This window comes from Oryctolagus cuniculus, chromosome 19 (assembly GCF_964237555.1).
Source record: "Oryctolagus cuniculus chromosome 19, mOryCun1.1, whole genome shotgun sequence".
In the NCBI taxonomy this organism is placed as follows: domain Eukaryota; kingdom Metazoa; phylum Chordata; class Mammalia; order Lagomorpha; family Leporidae; genus Oryctolagus; species Oryctolagus cuniculus.
In genome coordinates, this window is record NC_091450.1 from 65,041,725 (window position 1) to 65,058,519 (window position 16,795).

The 16,795-nt window shown below is 40.6% G+C and overlaps 1 protein-coding gene across 1 annotated transcript in view; it reads right to left on the minus strand.

Moving 5' to 3' along the window:
* LOC127489780 (uncharacterized) overlaps window positions 1-16,795 on the minus strand; it is a 278,910-nt gene that overhangs the window by 93,562 nt on the left and 168,553 nt on the right. The window contains exons 17-18 of the mRNA XM_070064726.1: window positions 5,205-5,485; window positions 5,013-5,107 (exon numbers count right to left, since the gene is read on the minus strand). The gene's annotated coding sequence lies outside the window, so the exon portion shown is untranslated. The remainder of the gene's footprint in view (window positions 1-5,012; window positions 5,108-5,204; window positions 5,486-16,795) is intronic.

Below are 16,795 nucleotides of genomic sequence, written 5' to 3' on the forward strand. Positions count from 1 at the left end.
CTCTTCCAGTTCAGCCCTCTGCTGTGGCCAGGAGTGCAATGGAGGATGGCCCAAGTCCTTGAGCCCTGCACCCAAATGGGAGACCAGGAGAAGCACCTGGCTCCTGGCTTTGGAGCAGCGTGGTGTGCTAGCCGCAGCAGCCAATTGGGGGTGAACCAATGGAAAAAGGAAGACCTTTCTCTCTGTTTCCCTCTCTCTCACTGTCTAACTCTGCCTGTCAAAAAATAAAGATTAATATCCAGAATCTAAAAAGAGCAAAGTCAAGAGGCTTTGAATAAGAGAAAATAATCTGCCAACGATAAAACTTATAAAAGATTAATAGCCACAATCTACAAAGAGTTCAAGGAACTCAACAACAACAAAACAAAAATTCCATTTAAAAATAGGCAAAGGACTTGAACAGGCATGTTTCAAGAGAGGAACTTCATATGGCCAACAGACACATGAAAAAAGGCTCAGGATCGCTAGCCATCAGGTTTCACCACACCACAGTCAGAATGGCTCTCATACTAAAATCAACAAATGATAAATGCTGCTGAGGATCTGGCACTATGCTACCCTAATACACTGTTGGTAGAAATGTAACCTGGGGAAGCCATTGCCTAAGACAGTATGGAGATACCTCAGAAAGCTGAAAATAAATCTTCCATATGACTCAGCAATCCTTCTCCTGGTGATTTACCCCTAGGAAATGAAACCAGCAGATTTTAAAGGGTTATCTGTACCTCCAGGTTTACTGCAGCTCAGTTCACAATAGCTGAGATACGGAATAAAACCTGATGTCCATGAACTGATGACAGGAAGTCGAGAGTCTCCAGAAGAACAAGATTGCCTGGCAGCTGAGGTTAAGTGTCCACTCTGCATTAGTTTCACATCCGAGTCCTTCTTAGGGGGGGAGGTGAGGCAGACAGCTGCATCATGGCTTCCTCACACCTGAGCCCCTGCCCAACCCCTGCTGCCTCTGAACCAGTGGATTTGCAGGGAAAACACTGCTGGGAAGCACCGGGATCCCCCATCCTTTGAGGCAGGCCCTGGGCATCTCTCTGTCCAAAAACTTAAACACAACAAGTCCATCCTGCACTCTACAAGCCTACTGAACCGCTACTGCCAATGCCAGCCAACAACGACACTGCCTTGGATATAGCCTACTTCTCCCCTAGGCCTACTGCGCAAGTACCACCCAACTAACACCCATCCCTTCCTCCCAGAAACACAGCGTCAGCAGAACAGGCCGCACTACCTTGAAGAACCAGGGGCCACAGCCTGAGCCCCAGCCTGACATGCCTTTCCTGTGCTCACCATGATCAGGAGCACTCCAAGGGCATCGTTGCTCCCAATCCAGCCCACCAGAAGCTCAGGGCAGTGTGGAGCTCTTTACACCTCCCGGGCTAACACCCAGCCTCTCCCACATGGTGCACAGCTCTGCCAAACTGCCCATGGTCAGGGCTACTGAACGGCAGATACCTGCCCAGCATCCTTGGCCTGGTCGGTGCCAGGGTTGCTGCCCGGAGTCAGACAAACAAGTGCACAATGTGTTATGCCCCTGACAGGGAGGTAGGGTAGGGACTATCACTGTGTACCTAAATTGCATTTATGAAATGCATGGAATTTGGATCTCTTAACTAAAAACAGTATCTTACAAGAACACCTGAACTGTCTTCTCTTGGTCGTTTCCTAGCCCCTCCCCTATGTCAAAATTGTAGGTGACACAGTTGCTCATCACTTTGTCCCTGAGAACAGGCTGCCTTGTTTGAAATACTAACTCAGAACATTTCATCCCACAACTTGCAGAATACATATTCTTCTCATCAGTCCCTGGAGCTTTGTCTAGGACACAACATATGATAGGATATAAAGCAAGCCTAGAAAACTCAATAACTGAAATCAGTTCATGCATCTTCTATGATCAAAATGAAAGGAAACAGGAAATCAACAACTTAGGAAACTCCAGAACATATGCAAACACGTGGAGTCCGAGCAATATGCTCCTGAATGAATGGTTGGTCTTAGGAGAAATCAAAATGAAAATCCAGAAATTTCTGGAAATGATTAAAGATAACAGTACAACATAGCAAAACGTATGGGACACAGCAAATGCAATGTTAACAGGAAACTTTATAACAACTTGTGCCTACAACAAGATATTGGAAAGGAATCAAATAAATGAGCTTTTCAATGCATCACAAAATCTACAAAAACAACGTATCAAACTCCAAATTAGTAGGATGACAGAAATCATGGAAATTTGAGAAGAAATGAACAAAGCTGAAGAAAAACATTATAAAAGATCATTGAGGCCAGCGCCATGTCTCAATAGGCTAATCCTCCACTTGCAGCGCTGCCACACCGGATTCTAGTTCTGGTCGGGGTGCCAGATTCTGTCCCGGTTGCACCTCTTCCTGTCCAGCTCTTTCCTGTGGCCCGGGAGTGCAGTGTAGGATGGCCCAAGTGCTTGGGCCCTACATCCGCATAGGTGATCTGGAGGAAGCACCTGGCTCCTGGCTTCAGATCGGCGCAGTGCACCAGCCAGAGCAGCCATTTAGAGAATGAAGCAACGAAAAGGAAGACCTTTCTGTCTCTCTCTCTGTCTAAATCTGCCTGTCCAAAAAAAAAATAAAAAGATCACTGATATGAAAATCTGGTTAAAAAATATTTTTTAGAAAATTGCTGAAAATCTCCAAAACAACAACAACAACAAAACAGGAATAAGACCCCAATCAGTAAAATCAGAAATGAAAAACAAACTGTAATAATAGAAACCCAATAATAAAAACAACTATCTGGAATTCCTACAATGTACTGTTTGCCAATGAATTGGAAATTCTTGGAAAATCTCCCTCACTCCATAAATCTGCCTTTCAATTAAATAAATATTTAAAAAACATAATTATTTCAATAGATGAAAACAGCTGGAAAATATGCAAAAACCTTTCAGAAAGAAAACCTCAGGGAATCTGACAACAGAAAGAACATTCCTCTACACAATCAAGGCAATTTATGTCAAACCGACTGATAGCATCTTATGAATGGGGACAAGTTGGAAGCATTCCCAACTACGATCTGGAATCAGACAAGGATGCACTCTCATTATTGCTATTCAATATAGATCTGGAAGTTTTAGAGCCATTAGGCAAGAAAAAGAAATCAGATGGATACAAATTGGGAAGGAGGAAGTCAAACTATCCCTCCTTCAAAAGGACATGATTTTATAAATGGGGGAACCAAGAAACTCCACCACGAGACCATTAAAACTCATAACAGAGTTTGGAAAAGTGGCAGGATATAAAATCAACACACAAAAATCAATAGAATTTGTATACACACAATATCAGGGCTGAGAAACCACTTCGAAGATCCATTCCATTCACAATAGCTACTAAAATTTAAATAACTTTGAATAAAGGTATCCAAGGAGCTTGAAGCTTTAAAAAGCAACTCCAATACTTTTACAACTATTCAAAATAATAAACTGGAAGCAGTAGGATTCAACTCTAACAAACACTTTTTGAGAGGCCGGCATTACCTTAACCACAAAAGATAACAAAACATGAAATACAAAGAAAACTGAAGGCCTATATGCATAATGAAAAAGATGCAAAGATTCTTAACAAAATTCTAGCCTAACAAAACCAAAACCACATGCTGAAGCTCACATAAAACCTTCAATTGGAATTTATATCAGAAATGCCATGATGTTCCACATTTGCAAATTAATACACATGATGAATTTTATCAAAAAAATGGAAGAATAAAACCACATTGTCTGGACTGGCGCTGTGTTACAGAGGGTTAAATCCAAAACACATAATGCCGGCATCTCATATGGGTGCCATTTAGCATCCAGGCTGCTCCACTTTCAATCCTGCTCCCTCCTAACATGCCTGGGAAAATGTCGGAGGATGTCCCAATTAGTTGGGGCCATGCAGCCACATGGGAGACTTGGAAGAAGGTTCTGGATCCTGATGGCTCAGTTTGGCCATCAAGGTCTTTTGGGGAATGAACTAGCAAACAGAAGACCTCTCTCCCTCCCTCCTCCTCTTTTGCTCTTGCTCTACCTCTATCTCTCTGTATAAATCTTGCAAACAAATGAAATAAATCTTTTGAAAACCACATCATCTAATTAGATACAGATATCAGTAGAATAAAAAATGATTAAAAACTACACAAAATATACACAGAAGGAATACATATCAATATCATAAAGGCTATGTATGACAAACCAACAGCCAATGTCATGCTGGATGGGGAGAATGTGAAATCATTTTGTCAAACATATAACAACACAAAGATGTCCCTTTTACCACTCTTACTGAATGCAGTCTCCATATGGGAGACCTGGAAGAAACTCCTGACTCCTAGCTTTGGATCAGCCCAGCAATGGGCCCTGTGGCCATTTCGGGAGCAAAGCAGCAGATGGAAGACCTCTATCTCTGTGTTTCCCTATCTCTGGATCTCTGCCACTTAAGAATATATATTTTTTTGAAAAAAGATCACTACGCAGCTCACGTGGAACTTGCCCACCCTACCTTTAACTGATGAAGAATTAAGAGTGGGAACAAGAGAAGGAGGAAGAAGAAGGCTGGGAGTGCAGGCTTGAGAGATGCTAGCATGGGAAGTAGTATCAGTATGTTTGAATCTGTATATAAGAAATACATGAAATTTACATACCTGATATAAAATTTTAAAAAGTACATAATCTTCTAACCAGACTAACAAAAATGATAAAAACTCCAGTAAATAAAATTACAGAAAAAAAGCAGAGATTATAATCTACATCACTGAAACAAAGGTTTCAGAGAAATTGCTATTCAGTACTATATGCTAATAAACTGGAAAACTAGAAGAAACAGAGGAATCCCTGGATAACAAATACACGTGACCTACTAAGATTAAATCCAGAAGATATAGACAACCTAAAAAGACTCATAAAAATCAATGAAAACTAAAACACCCACCAAAAACACTGCTAGAACTGACTAAATAAATAAGTTAGAGGTTACAAATAAACATACCTTGTAACCCGCAGTCCTGTCCTCCAGCGCAAGCCCAGCCACCCGCTTCTCCGCTTCCCACAGCTGAGCCGCCGCCTGCCCCCACGGCCGCCAGCCTGCGGACATGAGTGTCTACACTGCTCCGAGGAGCCACGACCCCCCCCCCCCGCGACGAGGTCCCAGGCCTCTCATTGTTTCATAAGAAAAACTCACCTTCACTCCCGCACTCTCTGGGCCAGTACAGCTGCCGAAAACGCCGCCATCAGCCGAGAATTCCGGCAGCCGACGACATGCCGCCACCAGCAGATAATACCGTCTTGCTCTCCACCAGGCCGACTGCGCAAGCGCCAGCCATCTAGGACCCGCCTCTTCCTCCCAGTAAGCACAGCAGCACCGGAAGCTGCCAGGCAGCGTCAAAAACGTGGGTGACAGCAGTCTTGGCTCCGGGCTAAGACTGTGTTGATCTCCGATGTGCTCCAGCTAAGAAACGTTTTCTGGTAAAAAAAAAAAAAAAAAAAAAAAAGGAAAAACCTGTCATTTGCAAAAAGAAAAAAAATGGATGCAACTGTAAAACCTTACACTTTAAAATAACCCTTTCCAAAAAAAGACAAACACTGTATATTCTCCCTGATCTGTGGTAACAGAGTACCTAAAAGGTGAGCTATATTAGTGATATTGATACTTTGACGTACAATGATTTAGACAACTCTTGTCTTGCAGATAGAATGATTTTAAACAAACCATGTCTTGCCTCTTCAGGAACAGATTTTTTTTAATTCTTTCAAACTGTTGAATTCTTTACATAGTGCAGGCTTTATATTATGAGTATAAAATAATTGAAAATAGATTTTTGTATAAAATAAGAATGGGAATCATGGATAGAGGATGAAGAGGGATGGGAAATAGGACCGGTGCTGTGGCCAAGCAGGTTAACACCCTGGCCTGGAGCACCAGCATTAAATATGGGCGCCAGTTTGAGACTGGCTTCTGCACTTGCGATCCAGCTCTCTGCTATGGCCTGGGAAAGCAGTGGAGGGTGGCCCAGGTCCTTGGGCCCCTGACCCATTGGGAGACGCAGAAGAAGCTCCTGGCTCCTGGCTTCAGATCAGCACAGCTCTGACCATTGTGGCCAATAGAGGAGTGAACCATCGGATGGAAGACCTCTCTATGCCTTTCCTCTCTCTCTGTAACTCTGACTTTCAAATAAATAAATAAATCTTTAAAAAAATGAAGAGGGATGGGAGCATGTTCGGGTCGGTGGGTAGGAGTGAGCGAGGGTAGAGTGGGAATAATTAATGTTTCTAAATTTGTATATATGAAATACATCAAGTTTGAATACTTTAAATCAAGTTTCCAGGTAAAAAAGGGAGGTAAAATTTTGAATGATTCATTATGAGAGAGAGAGCTAGAGATAGCTCTCATCTACTGAGTCACTCCCCAAATGCCCTCAAGATGGGACTAAAGCTGAGAAGTAGGATCTTCATCCACGTCTCCCACATGGTTGACAGGAACTAAGGCCTTGAGCCACCCTCCAGGATACACAATAAGGTAGGCCATAAGTCTCAGCTAATTCAACAAATATCAAAATCATACCATGCATCTTCCACAACTACATGGAATGAAGGGGCGAATGACCACACCAAGAACCTCAAGAACATATACAACCACATGGAGACTGAACATGCTCCTGAATGAACTGTGAGTCAGAAAAAATTAAAAAAAGATGAAAACAAATAAAGATGACAGTATAACATATCAAAACTTACCAGATACTGGAAAGTTTAGAGAAATTGGTGCCTATACCAAGAAATTGGAAAAGAATCAAATAAGTGAGCCACCAATGTAGCACCCTTGAAAAAAAATGAAATCAAATGCAAAATTATCAAGAGGAAAGAGATATATAAATTAGAGGAGAAATAAACAAAATTGAAAGCAAAAAAGAATATAAATATCAGTGAAATGAAGAACTTGCTTAAAAAATTTATACACTCTTGGTCCAACTATCCTTAAAAAAAAAGACCCCAATCAGTAAAATCAGAGATGAAAAATGAAAGGTAACAACAGATACCACAGATGATTAAAAGACTTACCCATCAGGAGCTAATACAAAGGACTGTATGCCAACCAATTAAAAAGTCTGTCTCTCCTACTCCGTCTATAATTCTGCCTCACAAATAAATAAATAAAACTTTCAAATAAACCATAGGCTTATTTCAATAGATGCAGAGAAAGCATTTGACAAAATACAACATCCTTTCATAATGAAAACCTTAAGGAAACTGAGTGTAGTAAGAACATTGCTCAACATAATCAAGGCAATTTATGACAAACCTATAGACAGCATCTTATGAATGGGGAAATGTTGGAAGCATTCCCTGAAGAGCTGGAATCAGACAAGGATGACAACTTGTGCCCTTGCTATTCAATATAGACCTGGAAGTTTTAGCCAGACCTATTAGGCAAGAAAAAGAAATCCAAGGATACAAAATGGGAAGGAGGGAGTCAAATTACCCCTACTTGCGGGTGACAGGATTCTATATATAGGGGAAATAAGTCTCCACTAAGAGATTACTGGAATTCATAAAAAGAGTCTAGGGGAGTGCCAGGATACAAAATTAACACAAAAATCAATAGTCTATGTATAAAATGCCATGGCTGGGAAAGAACTTCTAAGATCAATCCCATTCACAATTGCTACAAAAAAATTAAACACCATGGGATAAAATTAATCAAGGATGCCAAAGTATCTAATATGAAAATTAGCAAACATTAGTGAAAGAAACAGAAGACACAGAAAATGGAAAAATCTTTAATATTCAAGGACTAAAATAATCAATATAATCAAAATGTCCATAGTACCAAAAGCAATTTACAAATTCATGTGATCCCAATTGAAATGCCAATTACATTCTTTTCAGATCTAGGGGAAAAAGATGTTAAAATTAAAATGGAAACACAAGAGACCCAGAATAGCTAATGGAATCTTATATGTGAACAACAAAGCCAGAAGCATCACAATACCAGAATTCAAGACATACTTCAGGACAGTTACAAACAAAACAGCCTGATACTGGCAAAGAATAGACATGTGGACCAATGGAGCACAATAGAAACTCCAAAAACTCAATCCACACATCTACAAATAATTTATCTTTGACAAAGGATCTAAAATCCAACCATGTGACAAGGTCAGTCTCTTCAAAAAATGGTGCATAAAAGGTGGATCTCCCATGCAGAAGTATGAAAATAAAAACCTACCTCATTCTTACAAAAAAACAAACTCAAAAAAGGATCAAAGACCTAAATGTACAACCTAATACCATCAAATTCTTAGAGAACATTGTGGAAATGATGCAAGACATTGCCAGATGCAGACTTCTTGGAACACAGACGTACAGGCAATAAAAGCAAAAACACACAAATGGGATTACATCAAGCTGAGAAGCTTTTGCACTGTAAATGAAAACTCAGCAAAGTGAAGGGCAACTGACAGAATGAGAGAAAATATATGCAAACTATGACCTGATAAATTGTTAATATCCAGAATGTATAAAGTGCTCAAGAAACTCAACAACAACAAAACAAACAATGCAGTTAAGAATGGGCAACAGGCCGGCGCCGCGGCTCACTAGGCTAATCCTCCGCCTAGCGGCGCCGGCACACCGGGTTCTAGTCCCGGGCGGGGCGCCGGATTCTGTCCCGGTTGCCCCTCTTCCAGGCCAGCCCTCTGCTGTGGCCAGGGAGTGCAGTGGAGGATGGCCCAGGTGCTTGGGCCCTGCACCACATGGGAGACCAGGAAAAGCACCTGGCTCCTGGCTCCTGCCATCGGATCAGCACAGTGCGCCGGCCGCAGCGTGCCGACCGCGGCGGCCATTGGAGGGTGAACCAACGGCAAAGGAAGACCTTTCTCTCTGTCTCTCTCTCTCACTGTCCACTCTGCCTGTCAAAAAAAAAAAAGAATGGGCAACAGACTTGAACAGACATTCCTCAAGGAAGGAAATGCAAATGACCAACAGACACATGAAAAAATGCTCAGGATCACTAGCCATTAGCGAAATGCAAAATGAAACCACAATGAAGTTTCACCTCACCACAGTTAGAATGGTTTGCATACAGAAATCAACAAACAACAAATGCTGGAAAGGATGTGGCAAAACAGTACACAAGTGGCCAGTGCCGTGGTGCACGAGGTGAATCCTCCTCCTGCGGTGCTGGCATCCCATATGGGCACCAGGTTCTAAACCCAGCTTCCCCTCTTCCAGTCCAGCTCTCTGCTGTGGCCTGGAAAAGCAATGAAGGATGGCCCAAGTGCTTGGGCCTCTGCACCCTTATGGGAGACCAGGAAGAGGCACCTGGCTCCTGGATTTGGATCGGTGCAGCTCTGGCAATTGTGGCCATTTGGGGGGTGAACCATTGGATGAACACTTTCTCTCTGACTCTCACTCTCACTGTCTGTAACTCTTCCTGTCAATTATTAATATAATTATAATAATATATTAATATTATTAATATAAATAACATAATAATAATAATGCAGTACCCTAATCCACTGGGAATGTCATCTGGTGAAGCCATTGTGGAAGACAGTATGGAGACACCTCAAAAGGCTGAAAATAGATGAATCATATGAACCAGCAATGCCACTCATGGGAATTTACCTAAACAAATTGAAATCAGCAGATGAAAGAGTTATCTGTACCCACGTTTATGGCTGCTCAATTCACAACAGCTAAGATATGGAATCAATCCAGATGTCTATCAAATGATGATTAGATAAAGAAATTATGGAGGCCAGCACAAAGTGGGTTAAGCCTCCTACTTGCTGCACCAGCATCCCATAGGTGTTCCTGTTCGAAGCCTGGATCCTCCCTGATGAAGGCCTAGGAAAACAGTGGAAGATGGCCCAAGTCCTTGGGCCCTTGCACCTGCGTGGGAGACCCAAAAGAAGCTCCTGGCTCCTGGCTTTGCATCAGCCCAGTTCTAGCCATTGCATCCATTTAGAGAGTGAACCAGAAGGAAGACCTCTCATTCTCAGATGGAAGATCTCTCGTTCTCTGTCTCTCCCTCTCTCAACTCTGCCTCTCAGAAAAATGAATCTTGAAAAAAGTAACTATGGTATATATACACTATGGAATACTATTCAGCAGGAAAAAATGCAATGAAGTCTTTTGCAACAAAATGGATATAACTAGAAAACATTATACTTAGTGAAATAAGCTAGTCCCCAAAAGACAAATACCACATGTTGTCCCTGATCTGCGGTGACTAATAGAGTATTTAACAGGTAATAATGTGTAGGAATAAAATGAGTATTTTGAGATATGATGCTTTTTTTTACAAGCCTTGTCTCACTTTGAGAAACAATTTATTTTCTTCATACTATTTGTTGAACTTTTTACTTAGTGAATAGTGACTATTTTGAGTATAAAGTTACCTGAAAATATTTTTCTATTAAAATTAACAGTGGATCAGCTTAGTATACCTTAAGTAAGGATTTCAACAGTTTGCTCCCACACAGAAACATAAAGTGAAAAATAATAGATGATTTTTTTTTAAATGATGATGAAATCAGATCAGACCTATTGTCATGTTTAATCCCAGTGAGAGTCAAGTTGGGAATTGATAATTTCTTTTTCTTTTTTTTTTTTTTTACAGAAGATCAGTTTAGTGTACATTAAGTAAAGATTTCAATCGTTTGCACCCCCATAGAAACACAAAGTGAAATATACTGTTTGAGTACTCGTTATAGCATTAAGCCTCAGTGTACAGCACATTAAGGACAGAGATCCTACATGAGGAGTAAGTGCACAGTGACTCCTGTTGTTGACTTTACAAATTGACACTCCTGTTTATGGCATCAGTAATCTCCCTATGCACCAGTCATGAGTTTCCAAGGCTATGGAAGCCCCTTGAGTTCTCCGACTCTTATCTTGTTTAGACACAGTCATAGTCAAAGTGGAGGTTCTCTCCTCCCTTCAGAGAAAGGCACCTCCCTCTTTGAAGACCTGTTCTTTCCACTGGGATCTCACTCACAGAGATCTTTTTGCCAGAGTGTCTTGGCTTTCCATGCCTGAAATACTCTCATGGGCTTTTCAGCCAGATCCGAGTGCCTTTAGGGCTGATCTTCTGTATTTTAAGATAATCGAAAATGAATCTTGATGTGAATGGAAGGGGAGAGGGTGTGGGAAAGGGGAGGGTTGTGGGTGGGAGGGACGGTATGGGGGGGGAAGCCATTGTAACCCATGAGTCGTACTTTGGAAATTTATATTCATTAAATAAAAGATAAAAAAAAAATTAACAGTGGAAACAGGAGAGGGAAGAGGAAGAAGTATGGAAGCATGGGTTAGAGGAAGCGTTGGGTGTGAAGAATCAATACGTTCCTGAATATGTATATGGCAAGTACATGAAATTTGTTTACCTCACATAAAATTTTTAAAAACTAAATAAGCCTCTAACAAGACTGACAAAGAAAAAAAGAGAAAAAAACCTCAAAACCTCAAATAAGTAAGATTAGATGAAAAATCAGACAGTATAATCAACACTACTGAAATACAAGGCTTCAAAAGAAACTGCCATTCAATACTATATGCTAATAAACTGGAAAAAGCAGAAAAATGGAGAAGTTTTTTCAATACAAATAACTTACCAAATTTAATCCAGAAGATACGGATAATCTAGCAGACTCATAAAAAGTAATGGCATTGTAGCAGTAAGCAAAATTCTTCCATCAATAAAAAGCCCATGACTTGATGGCTTTACTATCCAATTCTACAAAACATTTAAAGACAAACTCCAACAATCTTCAGACTATTTGAAAACACTGAACAGGATGGAACACTGTCAAACACTTTTTAGGAGGCCAACATCCCTTTGATGCCAAAAACAAAGACACAAAATGGAAAGAATACTACAGGCCTATATCCTTGAAAAACACAGAAAAAAAGATTCTCAACAGAGTACAAAATAAACAATTGAAAACATCAAAAAGCTGATACATAACTATCAATTGGAATTGATCCTAGAAATGCAAGGGTGGTTCCATATTTGCAAAACAATAAATATCATAAATTAATCAACATAATGAAAGAATAGAAACCATACTCTCATTAGATCCAGAGAAAGCATTTGATATGATGCATTGTGTTTCATGGCACAAAAAAAAACCTCCACAAATTAGGCATAGAAGGAACATGCCTCAAAAACATAAATGTGATATTTGACAAAGAATCAGCCAATATTATACTGAATGAGGAGAAGATGAACGCATTTTGTCAAAATCTGTAACAACACAAGGACATCCACTCTCACCACTCTAACTGAATACAGTACTATACATTTTCACAAGAGCAATTACAGAGGAGAACAAAATAACAGGCACTAAAACTGGAAAAGAACAAGTCAAATAATTAATGTTTGCAGATGACATGATGTTGCTCCTGGAAGAACACAAACATTCCAGCAAAATGCTGCTTCAACTGATAATCCAATTCAGAAAACTTTAGAAGTACAAGTAAACATTTGAAAAAGCTGCTTTTTACATATTAATGATGGCCTCACTGACAAAGAAAGCAACAAAAATCCAATTTACAATAACCACAAAAATTAGACTATTGAGGAATAAATGTAATCAAATAAGTGAAAGATCTCTATAATGAAAATCATCAAACGCTGACCAAAGAAACCATCAAGGACACAAAACTGGAAAGGTATTCCTTTTTTTGTGGATTGGAAGAATTTGTATCATTAAAATGTCTATCTCATGGAAAGAAATCTACAGAATACCAATGACATTCTCTACAGAATTTAAAAAAACAACCCTCAAATTCATACAGAACCACAGAAGATCCAGAACCGCTAAGGTGAACCTGAGGAAATAAAAATCAAGCTGGAGACATCACAATACCTGACTTCAAAGCATACTAAAAAACTGTATTAACATCACATCACACTGATACTTAAAAAAAAAAAAAAAACTGAGACATAGACCGATGGAGTGAAACAGAGAATCCCAAAGTTAATGTAAATACATATAGCCACCTGATTTTTGACAAAAAGGGGTCAGACCATTCATTGGTGTAAGGATAATCTCTTCAACAAATAGTGCTGGCAAAGCTCGATGTATTCGTGTAGAAGAATGGAATTAGATCCATATCTCTCATCATTTATAAAAATCAACTGAGATGGGGCAGCCGTGCACTTCTCAGAAGACTGTTCTTACAAGTATGGTCAAAAACAGTGAAGCCAGGTGCCAGTGCTGTGGTGTAGTGGGTAGGGCCACCAGCAGCGCAGGCATCCATTGATCGGACCATTGCCTGCCCTGGCTGCTCCACTTCTGATCCAGCTCCCTTTTAGAGGCCTGAGGAATGGCTGTTTGAGGGTGGGTCGATTGTTTCGGCCTCTGTCACCCTTATGGGGAGACAAGGTGGGGTGAACCAACAGTAAAAGGATGACCTTTCTCTCTGCCTCTATCTCTCACTGTCCACTCTGCCTGTCAAAAAAAATAATTATTAAAAAAAAGGACAATTATACTGCTCTTGTGGAATTGTGGTCTTCCTACTTTTCCTTGTTGAATACTATGGTTAGTGGTGAATTAAGATTATGAATAATAAAGTGAATTAAAATTATATCTTGCAAAAAATAATGAAAAGAAGAGAGACAAGGGAGGGAGAGGAAGAGCAAAAGAGGAATGTGGTTGTCTTCCTGGAACAGCACCTATGAAATTCATGAAAAATTATTTCAAACATAATTTAAAAATAATGAAGAACATTACACTAGCATAGTTTTAATGATCTGTGATTACATTAAAATTTATGCTATTGGGTAAAATGGTCATTTTCCGTTCAGCTGTTTATGCCTGTTTGCTTATTTCCCACTAAATTAGGGTTTCTCTTTTTTTTTTTTCTTTTTTACTTCTTTTTTTTTTTTTTTTTTTGACAGGCAGAATGGACAGTGAGAGAGAGAGAGAGAGACAGAAAGGTCTTCCTTTTTTGCCGTTGGTTCACCCTCCAATGGCCGCTGCAGCCGGAGTGCTGCACCCAGGGCACCGCGCTGACCCGATGGCAGGAGCCAGGTACTTATCCTGGTCTCCCATGGGGTGCAGGGCCCAAGGACTTAGGCCATCCTCCACTGCATTCCCGGGCCACAGCAGAGAGCTGGCCTGGAAGAGGGGCAACTGGGACAGAATCTGGCGCCCTGACCAGGACTAGAACCCGGTGTGCCGGCGCCGCAAGGCGGAGGATTAGCCTATTGAGCTGTGGCGCCAGCCTTTTACTTTTTTTTTTTTTTAAAGATTTACTTTATTTTCTTGGAAGGCACAGTTACTTACAGAGAGAAGGAGAGAGAGAGGAAAAGAGATTTTCCATCTACTCACTTCACTCCACAAATGGCCACAACAGCCAGGGTTCATCCACAATGAAACCAGGAGCCAAGAGCTTATTCTAGGTCACCCACAAGGGTGCAGAGGCCCAAGCACTTGGGCTATCCTCTGCTACTATCCTAGAGGCATTAGCAGGGAGCTGTATCAGAGGTAGAACAGCCAGGATTTGAACCAGAGCTCATATGTGATACCACAGTGCCAGACCCATGTTCTTAAACTTCTTACTTGATGAAGCATTTACCAAAGTCATGTCATCAATGTTTTTCATAAGGCTTATGTATTCATTTGCCAGGAAGAGTGACAGAGACACAAAGAGAGATCTTCTACCTGCTGACTTACTCCTCAAATGCCCCCAACAGCCAGGATTGGGCCAGGAAGAAGCCAGGAGCCAGGAATCACATCTCAGTCTCCAATGTAGGTGGCAGGAACTACGCACTTGGGCCATTGTTTGTTGCCTCCCAGGGGAATTACCATGAAATTGAATTGGACATGGGGGAGCTAGGACTCACAACAGGCAACTTATGCAGGATGCTGACAACCCAAATGTCACATTAACCTGCTATGCATCATGCCCACCCATTTCTAAACTTTTCTGATTAGTTACTACATCTTAGTCTATTTGGGTTACTGTAAGTAAACACATTACACTCGGAAATTTATAAACAGCAGGAATATATTACTCTCTTTTGGAGGGTGGTAAGTCCAAGATCACAGTGTTAGGGGCTCAGTGTCTAGTGAAGCTTTGCTGGCTAATGTCTGTGTGCCTTCATGTGGCAGAATAGCAAAGGGGTAAACAAGCTGCTCCATCAAGCCATTCTTAAAAGGGTGCTGTGGCATAGTGGGTAAAGCCGCCTTCAGGCCTGGCATCCTACATTGGCACGGGTTTGAGTACCAGAGGCTCCACTTCTGATCCAGCTCTCTGCAGCAGCATGGGAAACCAGTGCCAGTGGAAGATGGCCCAAGCCCTTGGACCCCTGTTTCCATGTGGGAGACCTGGAATACACTGGTTCCTGGTTTCTGATTGGCTCAGCTCTGGCCATTGTGGCCGACTGGGGAGTGAACCAGAAGATGGAAGTCTTTTCTCTCTGGCCCTTCCTCTCTCTGTCTTTAACTCTGCTTCTCAAATAAGTAAATAAAACTTTTTTTAAAAAAATAAAGGCAGTGATAGCATTCTCAGAAGATCTGCCCTCATGATCCAGTCATCTCCCAGCACCCCTGCTCTTAAATAACAACACATTGAGTATTACGTTTCAACACATGCGTATTGGGGGTCACATCAGTTAGCAACAGCTACCCCAAATCATTTATTATGAACCCCCAATGCATATTTAATTATAAAAACTCATTATAAAGCTTGTAAAATATGCATTAAAATACTACAGATGATATGATTCTGTAAAGGTAACTTCTATTACTAATATATTTTTACCTGGCAACCCCAAAAAGAATCTGAAACTACATAGATACTAATGGGAGAATTCTAAGATTGCCCATATGCACTGTGCAATAAGACTACTGTTTTAGTCCTGTTCACTGGTCATGTGAATGATTTTGGTGAAAATTTACCAGTGGTTGCATGGTTGATATTTTTTCAGTTCACAAATTCTTGCCAAGAATCAGTTTAGGGGCCAGCGCTGTGGAATAGTGGATGAAGCCACCACCTGCAGTGCCGGCATGTATATGGGGCACAGGTTCGAGTCCCGGCTGCTCCACTTTCAATCCAGCTCTCTGCTACGGACTGGGAAAGCAGAAGATGGTCCAAGTCCTTGGGCCCCTGAACCCAAAAAAGGTGGAAGACCTCTCTCTCTCTCTCTCTGCACCCCCACTTCTGCATCTGCCTCTGTCTCTCTGTACCTCAGCCTTTCAAATAAATAAATAAATCTTTTAAAAAAGAATCAGTTTAAACCAAGGGTACATTTGTCAAGGTCTTTAATATAGAAATTGGATATCATCAATGAAGCATATCATAGTATGCTTTCTATAGAAATTTGTAAAAAGAGATAAAATTGACATTGTATTCTGATAAAACTTTTGATTCCAAAAGAAGACATAACAATCATAAATATTTATGCACTGAATACAAGACCACCGGTTATATACAGAAAATACTATTAGACCTAAAGAAAGAGAGACACTCCTAGACAATAAAAGTGGGTGACTTCAACAATGCACTCTCATCAATGGACAGATCATCTAGATAGAAAATAAGTAAATACACATCAGAGTTGAAACATAACATCAAACAAATGACCTAACGGACCAAAAGCTACATTCTATTCACCACATTGAACATTTTTTCAGGGTATACCAAAAATTAGGCCACAAATCAACTCTCATTTAATTTGAAAAGACTGAAATCCTATCAAGTAACTAGAAATAAACGAACAAAAAGAGAATACTCAAAAAATATATGGAAATTAAACAAGAT